Below are 19,858 nucleotides of genomic sequence, written 5' to 3'. Positions count from 1 at the left end.
GGATGCAAACTTTACTTTTTGTGATGTAATCACCCCAAAGGAAAATTGGGGTTTTTTGGTGGAATTTTGATGGAAAGATGACTTGGAACACAGAGTTCGGAATGCTTTAGCAAGGGAGTATCAAAGTCATGGTAAGAAAAAAAAAGCTAAAATACTACAAAAACACAGTTTTAAACAGGTAAAATACCACAAAAAAATCGAGTTGCTTTCAGCTTCAGGTAGTGCATCCCTTCTGGCTCCCTGTTGCAGTGGACACTGAGTTTGTAGGGGTTGATGGCTGTGCTGCAATGAGAACCTGAGGGTACTCCTAACCTTCAGTTTTCTCTTTTGAGAGCCCACATCCCTTAACCCTGCTTTTTTCTTAGCCTGGATTCTTCAATGTTTTCCACCCTAAATATCTGGGGGATGCTATGATCCAGGAGAGATTTGTAATTCCTTCCTGAATAATGTCATTACCTCTTTTTATTTGGTCATGGATCCATAGGCTAATAATTTCTGTAGTTATGGAATGACTGAGAACTGGGATTTTGTTCTCTCTTGTCTAGTAAATCCCACCAAACGAAGTCATATATATGCTGTAGGTATTACTTTTAATATTTAAAACTGTTGTGGCCACATCATGGGAGCTGTGTGGCATTAGAAGAATTTTCCAAAGGGTTGTTAAAATGAAGGAAAAAAGTGCCTTCAAAAAGCAAACACCACTTTTTGCTTTATATAATAAAGCAGTGAAAGTTAAAATGGCACTGGAATAACTATGATTTCTTGCTGTAAATCTGCATAGATTTGGCTCTGAATTATTTTTTTTTATGCTATAAGGGTTAGTTTACTGTCTGTGGACTGGATCCTTCTTGCATTACACATGTGACTGAATCTGTGGGGCCCAGTGGCCAGAAAGAAGGACCCAGAAAGGCATTAAAATAGTTTAGCCCATTCAGCTGCAAAGTCATCTTACACATAGTTTCCCTGTAACTGGTTTTGTTTATGTTATTGTCAAATATGAATCTGCAGAACATCTCCTGGTCTGGAATCTCATTCCCTTGGAGCAGTCAGCTGCTCTGCAGCCTTCCTTAGTGGCTGGTACATGTTGGGATCTCTGTACTGTGCTGTTTTCTAGGCAATCATTTTCATCTTTATTTTCACACTTAGTTTATGTACTTTGTATGTTTCCATGACCAGTCTTGATCTGTTTGTCCATTTTTAAGATACCTGCATAATTTGCAAAGTTAGCAGCAGCGTGTGATCACTTTAACAAAACAAATTTAAAAATTAATCCAAGTTTACTTTATTGATGATGTTTAAAGACTGTGCAAGTATTGGTCATATTAAGGAGATGTAGGGGTATTCTCTTAGTAAGTGAGCTAGGCTTAATTCTAAAGGAATAGTTGTGGAGCTATAAAATAAACCTGTACACCCAAATAGTCCAGCTTGCCAAGGATCACTGTTAAAGTTTTGAATCTCTTCAAAAGTTATTTTTCAGAACATGGCTATCCTATCTGTAACTTCTATTGCGCTGTTTGAAATGGAATCAGGCTGTGAAGCCTGCCAACTCATCTTTCATGTGCCTTTCCCACTGGTGTCTCTCTCTGCAGAGTCAAGCCTGCACAGCAGAGTGTTTCTGTTGCCTTTTACATGTGGTCCTCGTTAAAAAAATACAATGTAGTTTAGCTGTGGTGAAATTATTTGATTTAAAAAAAAAAAAAACAACAAAAAAAATCCTGGTGCAAAAAGTAAATATGTTTACTGTATCCCTTTCCATTCAGAGCATTTCCTTTTTTTAAGCCCCGTTTGTGTCCAACAAGACAGCCTCCTTCTCCAAGATTAACATTTCTTATGATTGTTCCTGACAGAGGATTTACTTTCAGAGGCCCTGCTAAGGATAACCAAAAAAGGGCATGTAGCAAGACACTTTTGGCAGCTCGCACGAATTTTCGGAGCTTTTTAGGTCTTGGTTTTCTGATGAGTGGCTTCCTGAGCATGCCTGGGGAATGACAGGCATCTCTGCAGGCAGGCTGAGCCCACCTTGGCTTGCTCGCAGCCATTGGCTGCCCCTCGGAATAAATTGAGGACAATGCATTCCGCCGCCCGCCAATTGTAAACATAAGGGATATGTATTCACTTAGCATTGACTTTTGGGAGGGGCCAAGGAAAAGCTGCACTTTTATTGAATAGGGCTCTGTGTGTGTGTGTGTGAGGCTGCTGCTGTGCCTCTCTCGCTGCGCTCCTGCCCAAGCAGCCAGTTATTCATTTCCTTCCTACCAGAGCTGAGAACTTTGCAGCCAGAGGTAAGGAAGGGCTTGCGGGACGGGTTTGCCTTGCAGATGGAGCAGCTCTGAAAGGGCTGTGGGAGGCTGGTTCTGATCTGCTGCTCTCTGTGTCTTCTCCCCCTTTCCAGATGTTCGTGGTGAACTGAGGGGGATCTGGGGTGGAGGGGGATGTGTGTCTGCTCACCCTGCTGGACCTCAATAAGGACAGATCCCACCACTCCATTTTTCATCCTTTGCTGGGTTCATTAGTAGCAATAACCCATTCTAATAACCCTTCTTTTCTTTAATTTTAATTCCCCCCTCTCCTTTTAAATTTTTTTTTTTTTTTTAATGGAGGCATTACAATGAGAAACCTCTCAGCACATTAAGGTCTGCTGAATTGCTTTTAATTTTGCAACTTAATACATGCACTTCCACACTGCAAGGGCAGTCTCGGGGTGTAACTGATACAGACACAGAGAAGCTCTGCTTAATGTAAGCGATCTGATACTTGCTGAAGCAGATGTCCCTCATGGCAGCCTTTCACAGAAGTGTTGTTGACAATAGATGGCATCAGTTTTTGTTTTCAGCCTCCAACATGCTCAGCAGCGCGTTGCCAGAATGTTTCTTGTGAAGTTGTCTTTCCTGTTAAAAGAGGGGGGGATTAAAGAATGTGCCTGGGTGGGACTGGAGCTCTCTTGGAAGCCTGGCTCTGTGTTTGTCAGAGTGCTGCTGGGGAGAGCTGGCTAGCAGGCTCCTTCCCAGCTCCTTTGACATGTTGGGACAGTTGGAAAGCATTGTGCAAGGCTGGCTGCTGATAGCAGGATATTCTTGCATGGCAGGGAATTTCTCAGGGAAAGGGCTGGGAAAATGAAGGAAGTTAGCTGCAGATGAATGCTTGGTAGCTGCAGACACTGACCAAGCTGCTAATCTCTGGCCAGACCTGCAGGGATGGAACACGTTGGTCTCATGTGTCAAATGTTGTTTGGAAGAATGAAAACATAACTGTTTTAAAGTTACTTTTTTTGTTTTCAGAGGAGAATTTCTTTTCAGAGCATGCAGTTTTTGTACGACTCTGCCTCAGAAGGCTTCCCCTGCTAAAAGGCAGACAGGAGAATAATTTGGGAAAATAACACATTCCCTCCTTGGCAGCAGCTCAAAGAAAACAAGGAGGCAGAATTCTTTTTGTAAGAACCATGTATTTATTACAATTTGTCTATTTTAGGTACCATACTGTGAAATGACTGTGTTTGTATGATTTGCTATTGGAGAACCCTCAGACTCTGCCTCCATTCTTTTTCTGTCTCATAAAATGTAGCTGTAAGTTTTCATCTGCATCAAGTCTCATCTTCCTCTCCTGCCGTTTAGACAGGCTGGGACCCTAAAACTGTGCACACCATCATCAGCAGAACAGACTCTTTTAACATAAATTACAAATGGAGCAAAGTTTTTAGCCCATTTGTTGTATTAAATTGGTAATGAGATATAGGTAATTGATAAGTTCTGCCCTTCTTTATCCTTATTTTCTCAATGTATTTGAAGAAATGATAGCTCTGCCTTTTCTGGAGAAACTGCTTTGATAGGCAATCTTAAAAAAACCTGCATATGTTCATGTAGACTCTGAAGTCATGATCAGAGGGAAGAAATACCAGATGACATGACTGTGAACAAGAGACTCAATTGACATAATTTGTTTTTCCTGCAAACTCCTCTTTGTTGCCACTTGCAATGACAAGAGGATCCATTCCACAGCCTTCATTCACAGGATTAGTCCTGGTGAAACCAATACCATCATTAATGGATTCAGGGGTCCTGTGTACTCTGAATACACTTTGACAGTGAGTGATGTAAGCACTTTTTAGGAGAATGAGGGATTTTCTACAATTGCTTCTTCCTATCCTCACAGCATTATTCTGGCATGGAGCAGAGGAAGGGGTCACTTCCCTTGTGCTTTTATTTCTTGTCCAACACTGCTATGCACAATGCAGCAATGACACTGAGAGATTTGACAGGAAAGTGGGGAAGGTGGCATTAGAGGGAAAATTGAAGTGAATTTAGATGGGAAGGTTTTGTATTGATCTCATTCGTGGGGCCACATGTGACAATGGAGTATTTTCTCAATCCCATCCAGGATTAGGGAGCAGTGCTGCTTATTCCAGGTGGGGAGAGCACAAAGGTGTGGGGCAAGGCTTTTCTCATGACTTCTGTGCTATGAAGATGCCATGGAGGCTCCATCAGGAGCCTGACTGGAAATCCTCCTTGTTCCACACTTCCCTTTGCACAGCTGGAGCAGCCCTGCCTGTGGAGGTGATCTTTTCACTGCAGAAAAGTGAGAGCCTGCAGGACAAATAGAGCTTGAATGTCCTGGGACTGTGGAAAATACTCTGATTTCTTAGTAGCTGCTTACATGAAACCTGTTCTTGTGGGCTGACTGAGTTCTACTTTGCATTAAAGATCAGTGGAGTTCTTAACCCCTCTCTGCCAAGGGTGCAGCTTGGAACATTTGATCCAGTGTGTGAGCACAGAGGGACAGGAAACCATATATGCCTAAGAAAAAGAGGGCCAGGAGAGCATAACTGTCCATCTGCAGGGCTTGCCTGGACTCTCCTGGGTGTGGGAGAAAGCACCAAAAAAGGTAACACAGGGCAGAATGGGAAGTGCAGTCCTGAGAGCATTTTGCTGCCTTTGAGAGGAGCTTTCTGGGGAGTGTGCAGGATTGGGCTCCAGGTGCACAAAGCCTGAGGCACACAGGCCTGTGAGTGCAGAGAGTGGAGACTGCATTCAAAGCAAGCTTTCATTCTTTAAAAATTGTCTCCTCTCAGTAACTCCCCCCTGGCAGCTTGCAGGGAGAGAGCTGCTGCTTTGGGAAAGGTGTGCGGGCAGGGGATGGTTTGCTGGCTTTGTGCAGGGCTGCTGAGGGGTTAAAAGGGTGGGAATGGATTTGGGGGTAATGCACTGGAGGGAAATCACCTCCCCTCTGTGTAGGCACCTCCTCTTGGGGTGCTGCTCCTGCTTGGAAGGTGTAGCTTGTCTAGGGTTTGGCTGAGGCTGAAATTTGACTCAGAGGTATTTGAAGGTCATATTAGATCTGACCTCTCTGGATGAAACACCGAGGTCACAGCACTGTTGAACTACAGAACATTTTTTTTTTTTTCTTTCCTGATGTTTTTGTGCATTCAACTGGCCCAGCAGGGAAGGAGGCTCAGCACTCTGTAATTTGGGAACCCTCCCACCCCCGGGGGAGTTAAAACCCCTGAAGCCCAGGGAATGAGGTGAGGGCAGACCAGGCTCAGTGGTGACACTGCTGTCATGTCTAGAGGGCATTTCCTCCGTGCTTGGAGATGGAATTTGTTTGGGTTTTTTTGGAATTGTTTGGCTGCATCTGGACCAGTCTCTCTGTGAAGCTGTCCTTCTCTGTGAAGCTCCAAAAATGCACAAAGGCAGCTTTTGCTTACAGATCCACCATAGTGTCACAAGCTTGGAAGCAAAACTACTCAGCAAGCTGCTGGACCTTATCTGCTTGTTCAGTCTCATGTTGATGAGAGCAATTGAAATCGGAACCCCTGGGGCCAGGCCAAGCTGCAGCGGGGAAAATATTAGGGAAAGGATTTCAGGCAATGGAAACATTACATTTTTCCACACCCTCTTGTGTACAGAATACAAATAAAGAGCATTTTCCCTTGAGACTGGCTGTGGAGGGTGTGAAGCAAAGTGGAACCCACCCATTTGCACATTTTCTGGTTTATGTCCTTAAATGGCAAAGGAAAAAAAATCTTTGGAATTTAGCTCATAGGAGGGTTATAAATAGATTTGTGGAGATCAAGTTTTGCTGTAAATGCTCTGGTTTGGGATCTGTTCAGGAGGGTAGGACAACAGATAGGAGGAGGAAAGGTATTGCTAAATGCAGGAGGACAGTGTCACTGCACATATGTGTAGGTGTGACCTTCCCAATCTTCCCCTAAAATTGTGGAGACCTCAGGGGCATGGAAATCACTGTGTCCCTATAAAAGTTAAATACCTTGGTGAGAGGAAGAATTGGTGTTCACGATGTTAAATGGCTAAGGGGCCTGAACCTGTGACAGCAATGCAAACAAAGATGTGCCGGCAGCTCGTTTTGTGCCCTTGTCCAAAGGAGCTGATTGTCCCTAGGGAGGAGCAGGGCTGGACCAGCCCTCACCCAGCAGCAGCTCCTGGGCTCCTGCAGAAGTCAAGGTTGGATCCTGCAGGCTGGTGCCCATTGGATTCCAGTCATCTTCAAAGGCAGCTCTGCCCAGATGGAGCAGCCTGTGATCAGGCCATTGTTTGTTTCTTATTTGCAAGGCTTTGATGTTCTCTCTTGCCTTTCTCACTGCCACAGGGCATGTTACTACCCTTTTCCCACTCCATTCTTTTCTTTGACAGTGAGCTCTCTCATGGTGAAATGGCCCTCACTTGGTTTCTTTTTTGCCCCCCCTTGAGCCGCAGCGTTCACCCTGGTAAAATCTTTCATCCCAGGAGCACAAAGACATGACCTTTTATGATTCCTCTCAATTTCAGGGGATCTAGCAGTGCTAGTGGGATAGCCCAGACCATTATTTTCTAATATCAGCTGTACTGAGGACAATTTCTTCTCAGTCTGAGTAGATTCCAGCTGCAGAGGGAGGAGGCAAAGGATTTTATCTGCACCTTCCCAATGACCTCATGATAACCTCATTGCTCTCAGCAATTTCAACAGTCGCTGAGCTGGGGAGAATTTGGCTTCTCTCTGGCCTAGTTAAAACTCATAGGTTTGGAAAAGAAATTCCAAGAGCTCGGCTCAAATGCGTGGAAATTGCAGAAGTGTTTGGTCAGCTCTGATTTACCTGCACAGCTTAACCTGCTCTGGTGCTGCAGGATGCCTCTGGTCAGCACCACTTTGGAGAGGTTTTGTTGCTTTGTTTGGCTTTGGGAACAGCATCTCCCCATGTGCAGAGCCACACCCCTCCTATGAAAATGAGGAGTTTCATTCAGATCTCTGATAAGCCACAGCTGTTGCTTTGCCACTTCAAACAGAGCTTGGAATTATAAAGAGTGAAGTGCAGCATTTTAATTGCTGTAAATATGAACAAGAGCATTTAGGCAATCCAGTTGATCCAGAGCCAAGCATTTCTGTGGCTAATGTATATTATCCTGACAAAAGCAGGCCAGCTGAGAATTTCCCTACTGCTGTCCCAGTAATTTAAAACACCACTAATCTCTTTTCTGCTGCATTGGGGAAAATGAGGGAGAACCTGGGCATTAGCTAGCCTGGATCTGAGCTTCAGTTCAGTGGCTGTACTGGGATGCATTTAGTGATGTAAATGATACTGAGGGGTTTTTTAAAATATACATTGCATCTAGTTTGATTTCCTTGAGTTGGAGGAATTCAGAATTCCCTGTGAGATGCATGCTATCAAGAAGCTGGGCCTTTTTGTTTGATTTTCTACACATCCCCTGAAGGACAATGACAGCAGGAAATTGGGTCAAAATCCCAATAAAAAGCACTCGCTGGGAAATGATATTTTGTACAAGAGAGGGCACTGCAAACCCAGAAAGCCAGGAAAATTCCATTGCTCCTCACTCCCTGGTGATTAAAAGGCCCTGCCATATATGGGAAAGGTCTGAGCTTCATTCACTCCAACCACAATAGTAAATGGCTTGTTCACTGGACACAGTATGCAATCAAGGAGCAGATTGACAATAAAGAGGAAAAGCAAAACTTTTCTATGTAGTCTGCTTTCTCTGCTGTGTGTTATTAGAAGCTTTGAGAGCAGCTTTTTCCCTTATTCCTTTATTTAGATCCCTGTAAACTTCAGTCACTTTTGTTTGCCACTTAACCCTCCTCCTAAAACCAGACACACCAGCCTATTTCCTCTCCTCCCCCCTATATAACCCAAACAAGAAAAGAACATTTCCTTTACCAGTGCATATATAAATGTAGTTGCTTGGTTTTTCAGTGCACCTAGTGTGCGTTTATATGACTAAAAACTGGGATTAGTGGACAAAATCTTATTCTCACTAGGTATAAAGCAGTAATGTTAAGGAAAGCAATGATTAAATGCCAGTGTTCCAGGGATGGGACCACAGCAGTGATGCAAATATCTGTGTGTGTATAAATAGGAATGAGTTTTGGGGGAGGAAGGGAGCAATGTGCTTTGGATGGGAGCTGCAGAAAGGCTCCCATGCAGCTCTCAGGGGTTTCCTTTCCACCACATCAGTTTCCAGGTAGTAAAACCCCACATAGACAGCACAGAGATGCAAAGTCACTGAAGCACAGTCGTGTTTGCATTCTTGCTTTTCAGTTTATTTTGTTTGGGGGCTGGTACTCTGCCATCAAAATCATGGAGGTAAAGTAGCTGAGTTTTATTTCACATGGAGAAAGCAGCTTAAGTGCAATAATGTACTTTAAGGCAAGGTGTGCTTTGCTTGATGGAGATTTTCTGGAGTTTTCGTTGTTTGTTTTGCATTGACCATCCTAGAAGTACATTGTTTGTGACATATTGTTAAGTTTAGAGATTCTCTGATATCTCCTCTATGACTTTGTGGAAAACCCACATCTTCGTGGCCAGGAGGGCTGATGGATCAGTTGGATTTCCCAGACTACACCACACTCCACACCACACTCCTGTTTTGAGGCTGTGTTGGACATGGGTGTTACAGTCAGACACAGGTTGCCTGGATTTAAAACCAGCAAATCCTTTTCATCCCTGGCCAGCAGCATTCTGAGGCGGTGGCATTTGACCATTATCACAAAGTCATGCCAAGGCCTGCCCACTGATGTGGCCAAAAGAAGCACGGTCAAGTTGTGACTGCTGGGTAGTGCAGTAGTAGCACATGAATAATTCTGTTTTCCAGCTCTTAGAAGGATCAGGGGTAGCCAATTTGGAGACCAAAATAACTACTTATCTAATCTCATTCATGTTTTTTCATTCAGGATTTGGATTGGGAGAAACTCTGCGTTATATCAGCTTTTTAAATGGCATCTGGAGCATTTGGAAAAGGTCCTTGGGCAATAATCACATTGAATGCAATAAGTATTATTGCATGGTCAAAAATGCTTTTAATTTATTCTATTTTTACCATCTCCATGATTCAAAAGGGAGAAGGGAGACTGCTTTGGCTGTTTTACCTCTTAAAATAGGGAAGAGTAAACAAAGCATGTTTTGGAGTATTTTTTCCTTTTGGTTTTTCTCTCCCCTGACTGATTTGTGACCCAGCCCAGTGTTTGTGCAATCTCATTGTGGCTGCCTGTAGAGGAGCTTTGCAGCAGCTCCTGGTGTTTAACTCTGCTGCTCTGCACTGTCCCTATGGTTAGTAAAGATGTTTATTGCTTCACCTGTCAAACCAAAAACTGCTTTGTCATTCTTGTGCCATCTGCCATAGTTACCTAATTGCTGTTCTGAAATAGGCAATTTTGGTTTTGTTTTGATTTTTTCCCCCCTTCTGTTCACTATCATCTGTAAATAGATGTGAGCTCCTTTCTTGGAGCCAATATATAGCAAACTTATTATTAACAAGTGGAGAGGGAGTAATGGTGTGTTTGCCTTCTGTGTCAGAGTATCTGATGAAGATCAGTTCATCTTAGTGAAAAATGAAAGGAATTTACTGTATGTGCAGGAAATATGTTTTGTTATAAATGAACAGATTGAGGTGGTGACAGGCTATGAGTCTGACTTACATGACAAAATACAGTTATACACTTCTGGAAGCCTGGAGACTGGTGTGATGAACTGGAAAAAACATTATAATCTGAGCAGGTTATTTCTGTCTCTCCTGTGGCCCTTCAAGGCAATGGAAAGTCACTGATGGAAAGGCTGTTGGCATTAGCAGGCACAGAGCTGGTTTCATTGGTCCTGGTTCCATGCTCAGAGATCTCTGAGGCTGAATTTAAATAGGTACACTCAGTGTTTCCCAATTTAGAATTAAGTACCAAAAGCTATAGGTGTAAAAAACCCCCATAACCAACACCAATCTCCCCCCACAAAACCAAAAAGCTGGGAAAGCCATATACAGGTCATCTTGTCCCTATCCTGTAGGCAGTGTAGGACAATTCCCAAAAGTACATTCACACATGTTTTGTCCATAAACACCTCTGTTTATTAACAAAACACAATAAACTCTTTTTGGTTTTTTTTTTTTTTTTTCAGTGAGGATGGGGATAGTTTGCTGCACTTTCTAGATTTTAGCAAGGGGAAATAGCTATCATTCTAAAATGTGTTTCTTGGCCCATGGATATTGCTCATGTGAATTCAAGCAAAAAAAACCCCAAAACCCTAATGAATGGAAACTTGCAGAAGAGTTACCAGCAGCTGCTTTTATTATGGACCATGGCTCTGCCATGATCTCACACACGTTTAAGTGTTACCTCACTGGCTTCCATGGAAATGCTTTTCATTTGCAAGGGAGTAAATGAAGCCAGAATCAGACAGAGACCTAGGGAAACTCTCTGGGAGAGGGTTTTAGTCTGGGAAATGCGCTTTACATGCATATAAAATATATGGGCATATCTGCACGCTGCAGTAAATGTGTCAGGCCACCTGAGAGAGGGAGGCCAAGTTCTGCTTTGAGCAGCACCTGTGTAAATCCAAAATGGACTGCAGGGAAAATGTGCCAGGGAGGACCAAAGGAGTATCTAATTTTCTTTGAGTGCTGGAGTGCATTTTTCTTACTGGATTTCTCAGGTTTCCTTGATTAGATGGTTAAAAAATACAGCAGAATTAGTCTGTTCTCGGTGGGCTTCATGTTTTTAGCTACTTATTTCAATCATACCAAAAACCAGTGTGCTGATTGTGAAACCAGTTCAGACAAAAGCACCACATTATTCTGCCTTGAAAATACAGAAGGAGCAGTGGAATAAGAACTGTATATTTTCTGAGTCAACTCTTCAAAATTGGGCAATATTGCATCCTCTTTTTCAGCTTGCAAGAAGATGCAATATTGCCCAATTTTGAAGAGCTGACTCAAAAAATATACAGTTTTTTTTTATACAGCTAAAGATTGCAAAATTGGAGGAAGGTGGCTGTGCTCTGTTGAAAATGTGGCTATGGTCTCAAAAAGGCAGAAGAGCTTTAAAACTTCTTCAGGTCCAGCAGAGGTGTTAGTTCAGAGGAATATTTTGGTGTGACAGTCTGGAGGTGTGGCATGGGCTTTGCTGTTTTTCTGGGTGTGAGGAAATGCAGTTCAAGATGTGACAGGCATTGCTTAAGAGTGAGTAAAGGACACAAGAGAGGGATTTTCTGTCCTGGTTTGTTGCTCCTCTTATGTTTTGGTAGCCCTGCTTGCTGCTCTCCTGTGCAGCAGCACCTGAGGTCAGGCACACCTGGAGCCAGAGCCTGGGTGTGAGCTTTGAGATGTTGTGCTTTAGGTGCAGAGTTGGTTTTAGCAGGGTTTCCCACCAGTGTAAACACTGGCTTCAGATGCTTTTTGCTTTGCTCAGTGTTTGAGGCAGTGATGTTTTCAGGTGCGTGGTGTAGAGTTTCACTGTAATGTGGTTTGCAGCTGATGCTGTGCACTCCCTGTGATGGAGGGAAAATGTTTTAAGACCATGGAATTCAGTAGTGTTAACTTTCATTTTTACTTTCCTTGAGGACTTGAAGGAAAGCAGAATGATGGTAATTAAGCTTGATCTGTAGCCCAAAATTGAGGGGGGGAAGGCAATAAAGTGTAGGGAATGTTTTAAATGGCCCTATCTGCTTATTTAAAGGGAGCTCTTAGGGAGTGGGGTTACAAGCCTCTTCTCAGCCTATTACAGGTTTCTAAGTGTTCAGTGTCTGAGCCAAAGCTAATTATATTGTCCACAGAAAAAGCACAGCAGAAGCTGGTGTCCCTGTGGCTCATACAACTGCTAATTATTTCCAGTGGTGATGCTAAAACGCATTCTTACATAATTGGTCTGAGATCACCAACTTGTTTCACGTAGATGCAGTTCTGCACCAGGCTGGAATGACTCCTGCCAGCTTCACAGTGGCAGCACAAAGTAGAGAGCCTGTTGCTGGAAGCTTTTGAGATGAGATTTTTTTTAGCTCTCCCTAGATCTTCCCCCTGACGAAATTCAATGCTGCTAGGAGAGAAACTCCAGTGGGAGAGCTCATGTTTGAATACAGCACAGAAATCCTTTACTTCTGCTTGCTTCCAGCATTCTTCTGTCTTATAAACCACCCCATATTTCTATTTTAATGTTGTCTTTAGTTGAACAGCACTTACGAGGCAGAATTTCAATTTGGGGTGTGCTAAACAACACTGTGCATGTTGTAGGTCCTTTAACTGAGACAAAAATGGCCAAGGTCATGTGGAAAGTCAATGAGAGAAGACTTTGACCCTCATTCATGGAGAAAGCTTCCCAGACTTCAAGATAGACTGGAATTCACAAAAGTGTGAAATGGATTATAGAGAGCGGTGTAGGTGTATCACTTGGTGAGAAATTGAGGTTTTGGGATTTTTAGTGTGTTGTGGATGGAAGCAAGATGGAGGGCACAGGGTGTTGTGCTGAGTTTCCTCTTCATTCCTCTTCATGCTTCTTCCTCCTTCTCCATGGGTTTGGGTGGCATTTTGTAATTGGGCAGGAAAATCTGCACTGGGGGCTCTTTGGGATCAGGTATTGGGTTAAAGGGGAAAATAATCCAGATGTCAGTTCTTAATTGGATAGTTCAGTCTTAAAACACCTTGTAACCAGAGATAGTTAGCCATTTTGTGCCTTGTTGCTGAACTCACAGTAGTGAGACTGTTTTACTGATAAGAAATAATCAACACCTGAGTCCAAACATGAATTACTGTCTCAAGTGCCTTCAGTCCAGACCCAGAGAAACCCATAACTGGTACTGCCACACAGAATTTTCTGCTGGAACACCTCTATGGCAGAAGGACAGGAGGGTACCTGCGAGCAGCTGTTTCTCATCCAGCTTTGGTGCTGCACAAAGGAGCACAAAAGTATCCCTGAAGTACCAGAAAGAAAATCTTTATGTACTGCATGTGACTTTGCATTTATACAGGTGCAATTGGCTTCAACTGAAGGGCCATTTTTATGAGATAGAATGTCTCATTTATATCTTAGATATAAATTACATTTTTGACATTTCTATGAGTAGTAGAGAACAAACACACTGCACTTGTGTTGGTGCTCCTGTGTGCGTGAAAGATGACCTGTCCTCTTTCCCCAGATGCATTTTCTGTGTGGACATAATGCCCCTATTCAGCATTCATAAAGACACCAGTGGCAACCCAACCTGGCTGCTTGATGAGGAGAGGCATTTGCAAAATTCCACCCAGCTGAAATCACCAATTCTGCAAGTGGATTTTGTTTATACGTTTTTTTCTTCGTTAAAAAAATGCAATTAGTGGTTTACCATGTTTATATGGACAGCACCAGCTGAATCTTTTTCCAGTCCACTTTAATGTGACCTACAATAAGCATTGTGCAAAAAAATTCTGACTGGGATGGCCAATTTTAAGTTCAAATTCCCACTGTAAGTAAGACGCTTTGACAAGCTTAATTCATCTCCTTAGGTGATATCAGGAACTTCTTTTTGTTTTGTGGGGTTTTTTTAAGAGATAGAAATTAAGGAGACAATAGAAGTAAGCTGTTATCCTGCAAGTTTAAGGGATTAAATATTGAACTGTTGTATTATATTGAAGAATCAAGTTAATTCACCACCCAATACTCACCTTTTCAATTCAGCAATCCCTAAAATCTCTTTTGGGGAGCCAGCTGTGCTCACATCCAATTTCTCCCTGTCAGGGCAAAGGTGCCAGTTAAAAACTTTGGGGTGTGTCAGCCATGCTAAGAGGTGTCAAAAAAAGCTGATTTGTGGGAAACTGAGGGACAGTGCTATCCCAGACCTTTCTCTTTTACCTGATTACTTTAGTTTGGAAGTATTTTGATTTACTTTATTGATCTCTGCTACTTCTGGTTTAATATCACAGCAATAGGAAGCTTGTGGACATTTTATTTAAATAGATTTTGGGAATTATATTGTAGCAATATACTGCTTATTGCGTTGAAACTAGAGCAATCTATGTCCAGGTTTACCTCTGGTGACGTTAATTTCTAACTGTTTGTCGTTCTACAGAATATATCTCAAAGTGGTGCAAAAAAAGCAGTTGTTTCCCCTCTCCCTTAAGATTGAAAAAAGCTTCTGTGTTCACTAGATTACTAAATAAAGAGTTCTAGAGAAAAATGTGTGCTTTAGAAAACCCCAACACAATATTCAGAGATGACCATTACAGACAGTAAAATACCTTTAGAGGAATTCCACATCAGAAGTTGTAGGCATTCTCCTGTTTGTGCTCTGTGTCATGGTATTTCCAGCAGCTTTGAATGAAATGTAAATGTAAATTTCCAGAATTAAAGTAATCATTCCTCTTCTGGGTTGTCCCATGGCACATGCACAATATAACCTGGATTTCCCCAAAACAGTGCTTTTAGGAACTTTTAATTGTCATCATTTGGATTGGGAGTTACTCTCTCAAAAGAGCAGCTCTGGCTTTTGTGGGGATTCTTGTCAATTTTTCCTGCTCAATATTATTTTAACATTTCTTCTCCTGCTAACAGCTGATGCAGACTGAAAGAAATGTGTGCCTGCCCATCTGAATCCATTCAGTGGCTTCACATTTCCTAGATTCTAGTTGTGTTCACTGAGGGGACCTAAAATGTTATTTTTGAATGCTGTTCTGTCTTCAAACAGCTCAGTCACTGATCCATGGCCACAAATACCTGATTTTGTTAGGACCTTCAGCTGTTGACATCAGCCTAAGAATAACATAATTTCTTGTGCAAAAATTTATGTAGATTGAGAAAGGCTTCATTTGACAGAGACAAAGGATTTAAACATTAGGTCGTTGCTGTCTAATTATCATAGCTATGGTAATGTGACAAGGAAAAAGAGAAAAGGATATAAATTACTTTGAGCCATCAGATGAGAAAGATAGATCCTGTAGTACATGCTAGCTGCAGTGTTTCAGTTCCTAAAATGTGTGCATAGTTAGCAGCTTGGTGCTGTCTTTGATTATAACAGTGCAGAACTTGAGCTGCAAAATTGAAAATTCTGATTTTCTGGTACATCAGTGAGTGAAACCTAAACCCATGTAATGTGTAAAAATAAATGTAATTACTTTGGCAAATGTGTTACAGCTGGCCAGGTTTGACATTGAGGTACCTGTTTCTTATGGCTGCCCAGTGTCAGAGGACAGAGGTGATGGCTTGGGCTGTGCTTTGCAGGCAGAATGGAGCAGAAAAATTATTGCTTTGCGTTCTTCTGTGTGTGCATTAAAGTGAACTAAACAGACATGCAGATCTGATGTCTGATACTTCTTCCCACTTTTTTCTTCTGTTTAAAGCATCTTGTTGAGAGTAGCTTTTTTTTTTAAATTTCAAAATCTGGTAAAACTGTAGTTAAGAGGGCAGCTTCAAAATTGAACACTTGATAAAATCTTGAAGAACACTCAACAGTGACTGATCTCTTTCAAGGTGGGAGTTTGCTAGAGCAGGAGATGGGACTCTTGCACTCCAGCACTGCTGCTGCTTTGGTTTTGCTTTAGCAGAATTTTTGCCCTTTTTTCCTTATTAACTTATTTAGCAAACATATTTGAGATTTCTGCAGTAGCACAGAGATAAAGGGCTGACTGTAGCAAAGCTTTTCAGCTTTGGCCAGTAATTTCTGTGGTAAAAATAAGATCATGAAAGGCTGGACAAGATCTCTCTCTGGTCAGGGCACTGGCACAAAGCCCTGCTGGCACTGGTGTCGGTTTCTTCATTGTTCTCCAGACTTTGGTGTCACTTCCTGATGTGGACAGAACCTTGTTAATCTGCCATAAGAGCACACTGTTTCCCCTGATCTTTTGGAAATTTCAGCAGCTATTTTTTCACAGGAATGCTGTGGCTTGAGGCTTAATTAGGGCCCAGGAAGTGTTTAGAGGTCTTTAATGAGAGGTGTCCTGGAAGTGACAAGTGCACTGTGATGTTATTAACTCAAGGGATGCCTACCAAGAGCTAGAGGTAGATAAAGCTATCATCAACTGCTAAGCTTTTCTTTTCCTGCTCTTTGATCTTGCAGGTTTCCAGCTCTTCCACTTCAGCAGTTTTCAATTCCTCCTCACAAAGAACACATATTGAAGAATTGTGGACCAACTGATTTTTGGATCACTAATTCAAACAACTGGAGCAAATTATTAGGTTTACAGTTTCAGGCTCAATTTAGAGCATTGGGGTTTTTAGAATTGCTTTCTGGGAGGCTTAACATTTAGGAACAACTGTCTTTGAGTAGCCAGGGTGTGGTACAGACAAGAGTACCTGTGGGATCTTCCTGAGAGGTGGCCTCACTCTTGTTCTCACGTATTCTGCCCTTTCCAAGAGTAATTTTTCTCCTGTGAGATGTTACTGGGAGTGTTTTTGTGGCATCATTAACAACTCTGTATCTTGATCTTAACCATCCTGGCTCTCATGCAGCATCTGGAAATAAAAGCTGCAGTGAAATCCTAAACTTTGTGGGGTTTTTTGTTTTGCTTTGGGTTGCCCTTTTTTTTTAAAGAAGCAAAGCTGTAGTTTCTGAATGACCTGCAGCTATTATGCAGGCAAAATTCCTGCTCTGAATGGTTCCCAGGATAACTCTGCATTGTGTAGGTCCCAAGCAACTTGTAGCTGGGATTTGTTTTGTTTGCTTGCAAAAGAAAATTAATATATCATGATGGACAATGCACGGCACATAAGTCAAATTACACAAACAACTGAGAATTTTTGTGTTCTTATATCTATCCATGGATAATATTTAGCAAACAAAGTCATTTAAAAACCTTAAAGAATTTTGGCTGCCTTTCAGAAATGGTGGAGTTAAGTCAATAAAATGCTCAGTAGAGATTGCATGTCCCCAAACATATTTTATCTTGACAGGTTATATACTATTGAGAGCTGCAGCCATGACTTGAAGCCAAGTTGGGAAAAGAACAGCTCTGTTACAGGGCTGCATTTGATGGGAATCTGAGGAGGGGAAGGGAGGGAATTGTGTGAGCTCTGAGAATGCCAAATGCAGGAAGCCTGGCTGAGCTGAGCTCCTGGGCTCTATAAATCACTGTAACATCAGTGGGTCTTTACTGATTTACATCTCTTGGGCATCTGTTTTGGTTTTTATTTTACACAAACCTAATTTCTGTGGATGCATTGGAGGTTTAATAGGAGTTATATTGATGGGCAGTAGCTTGGAGAGTGTGTGTGAAAGTTTGTAGTGGTATCATTGACTTAAAAAAATTAAATAAAATGAACAAGTGTGGCAATGTCTAGCCTCCATGACCTGGATCAAATCAATCCATGATTTCTCCTCACTGATGTGGCTCCTCTCATCACAGATCTTGCTTCTATGCCAGTGTGTGACTGGAAAGAGTAGATTTTCTGGGTAGGAGACTGGAAATGATAAGTTATGTGACATTAGAGCAGATACTTTATTGCAATTTGGGTCCTCACATCTGAAAAGAATGTGAAAAATACACTCAAACAGCAAGGAGGATAAACTCTGTGCTATCTGTTAAAAGAAAGCTCAGTAGATCTAGTCCCACTGTTTCAGGATTGTAACTCTTTGGGGTTATGGGGGGAGAAAAGGGATGGTGTGGAGCAGCAAAGTGCTTTATCCCTGTTTTAGTTAGCCTGCATGTGAGCCATGTGCAGTTCCTGCTCTTGTGGAAACCCAGAGAACAGGGAATATTTCTCTGTCTGCTCTGGGGTGCCCTGACCCCCAGGGCAGCACTGACTCTGACCCTCATTCATGGAGAAAGTTTCCCAGAGTTCAAGATAGACTGGAATCCACAAAAGTGTGAAATGGATTATGGAGAGCAGTGTAGGTGTATCACTTGGGGAGAAATTGAGGTTTTGGGATTTTTAGTGTGTTGTGGATGGAAGCAAGATGGAGGGCACAGGATGTTGTCCTGGGTTGTTTTTTCATGCTCCTTCTTCCTCCTTCAGGGGTTTGGGTGGCATTTTGTAATTGGGCAGAAAAGTCTGCACTGGGGGCTCTGTGGGATCAGTTATTGGGTTAAAAGGGAAAACAATCTAGGTGTCAGTTCTTAATTGGTTAGTTTAGTCTTATTACTCATTTACTTTAATGACTGATTTTCAGAGAGATACCTGCTAAATGAGACTACATGACTTAGAGTTCTGGGCACTGAAAGGCACAGTGTGATGCAGAATTGTAAGGTCAGATCCAGCTGAAGTCAGAAATTGCTGAGAGTTGTTGCTGTCTGACAGTTCACAGTGATTTAAGCACACAAAGCAATATATTCCAGCAGTGTTCAGGAAATGCTCTTCAGCTCAGAACTGAAGACATATTTTTCCACTACACCTGTGTATATTCATTCTAATCTTTAGTAGATTGCTGCTCAGGACTTAGTGGTGTCTTTAGGGAAGCATAATGAGATCTGTGTTGCTCAGTGTCTGCTGTAACTTTTTTCTAAATAGAGGATTTCACAGCCAGCATCTTTCACCAGCCCTGGATTCCCTCAGTTTGTGATGCTGCAGTCACCTCTCACAGTCACCTTCACTGGGGGTGTTTGCAATGTTCTGCTGAAAGAGTGAAACCTGCAGTGCTGTGAAACAGTGACATAAACTCAAGGGATTCCCCCAGAGAGAAAAAAAGAATTTATTATAATGCATGTACTTAGACATGGCTGTGGTTGTATGGGACATCTGGCTTCTTTACTTTTGAAGCAACTTACTGTTTGTTGTTTTCATGGAATAATTAGAATAATTCCTCTAAATGCTGAACCTGCCATTGTTGGATAAATTTTGCACTTGGCTAAACATATTTAAATATTATCTGAGGCATTCATCCCTTCAGATATTTCTTCTGCCTAGGTGTTGAGAAATTGCACGATGATTGCTGGCAGGGTAAAGAAAATCTAAAGCAAAAAGGCTGCAGGGAATGATTGATAGGTGATTGGTACAGATATTCAAATGTGAAGGTGTCACTGTGAGCCAGCTGAAGTTAACACTGTTATTCCTGAAAGCACCACTAAAAGCATGAACCAGTTAAAGTGAAGTGGCATTTTGGAAGTGAAGTCGGGGTTTTTCAGAGATCACACTTCAGAAAAGCAGACATTCTTTTTTTAGTTTTCACTGGTAGAAATCCAGATGCATGCTTTAAAACAGTTTACTCTGGCTGCAGTGAAATAAGTAAAGACAGAATATTGGTCCAGATGGGGATGCTTAAATCACCAACTCATGTCTTAATTTCTCTTATTTTCCTCCAGTTTATCCTCCCTTTGAAATCTGGTCACCCAAGAATTTTCCTTAAAATATTTCCTTAAAAATATTTCCTTAAAACAGTATCCACTGAGTTATTTTAGATTGCTGATTTACTGCTGTCCTTCATACGTCTTTTTAGGTTTCTAATTCTTTCTACAATGATTCTCCATTACTGTCAAGCCTAGGGCAGTAATAAAAAGAAGTTTCTACTTGTACTAAACAACCTTATCTATTATTCAGTTCCTGGTTGTCCCATGTCCTCTGATTTCTATCATGACAAAACATGCTGATGCTGAGCTACCCCAGTACCTGGCCTGATTGTTCATGTTCTGTTTCTTGAAAAATAAAATTTATTGGAAGCTGGCTTGTTGCAAGTACTGGATGAGCGGTGTTGAAA

The 19,858-nt window shown here is 42.0% G+C and overlaps 1 protein-coding gene across 4 annotated transcripts in view; it reads left to right on the top strand.

The window, feature by feature from the left end:
* The first annotated feature begins 2,127 nt into the window (after nt 1–2,127).
* The window catches only part of CALD1 (caldesmon 1), a 162,172-nt gene continuing 144,441 nt past the window's right edge, over nt 2,128–19,858 (top strand). For 3 of the 4 annotated variants that reach the window (XM_058022074.1, XM_058022076.1, XM_058022077.1), the window contains exon 1: nt 2,202–2,282. The gene's annotated coding sequence lies outside the window, so the exon portion shown is untranslated. Of the gene's footprint in view, nt 2,283–19,858 lie in introns of all 4 variants that reach the window. The other variant, XM_058022072.1, reaches the window with a different exon arrangement.

This window comes from Melospiza georgiana, chromosome 4 (assembly GCF_028018845.1).
Source record: "Melospiza georgiana isolate bMelGeo1 chromosome 4, bMelGeo1.pri, whole genome shotgun sequence".
Classification (NCBI taxonomy): domain Eukaryota; kingdom Metazoa; phylum Chordata; class Aves; order Passeriformes; family Passerellidae; genus Melospiza; species Melospiza georgiana.
The sequence above is the reverse complement of the archived record's forward strand: the minus strand, read 5'-3'. Positions and strand labels throughout refer to the sequence as shown.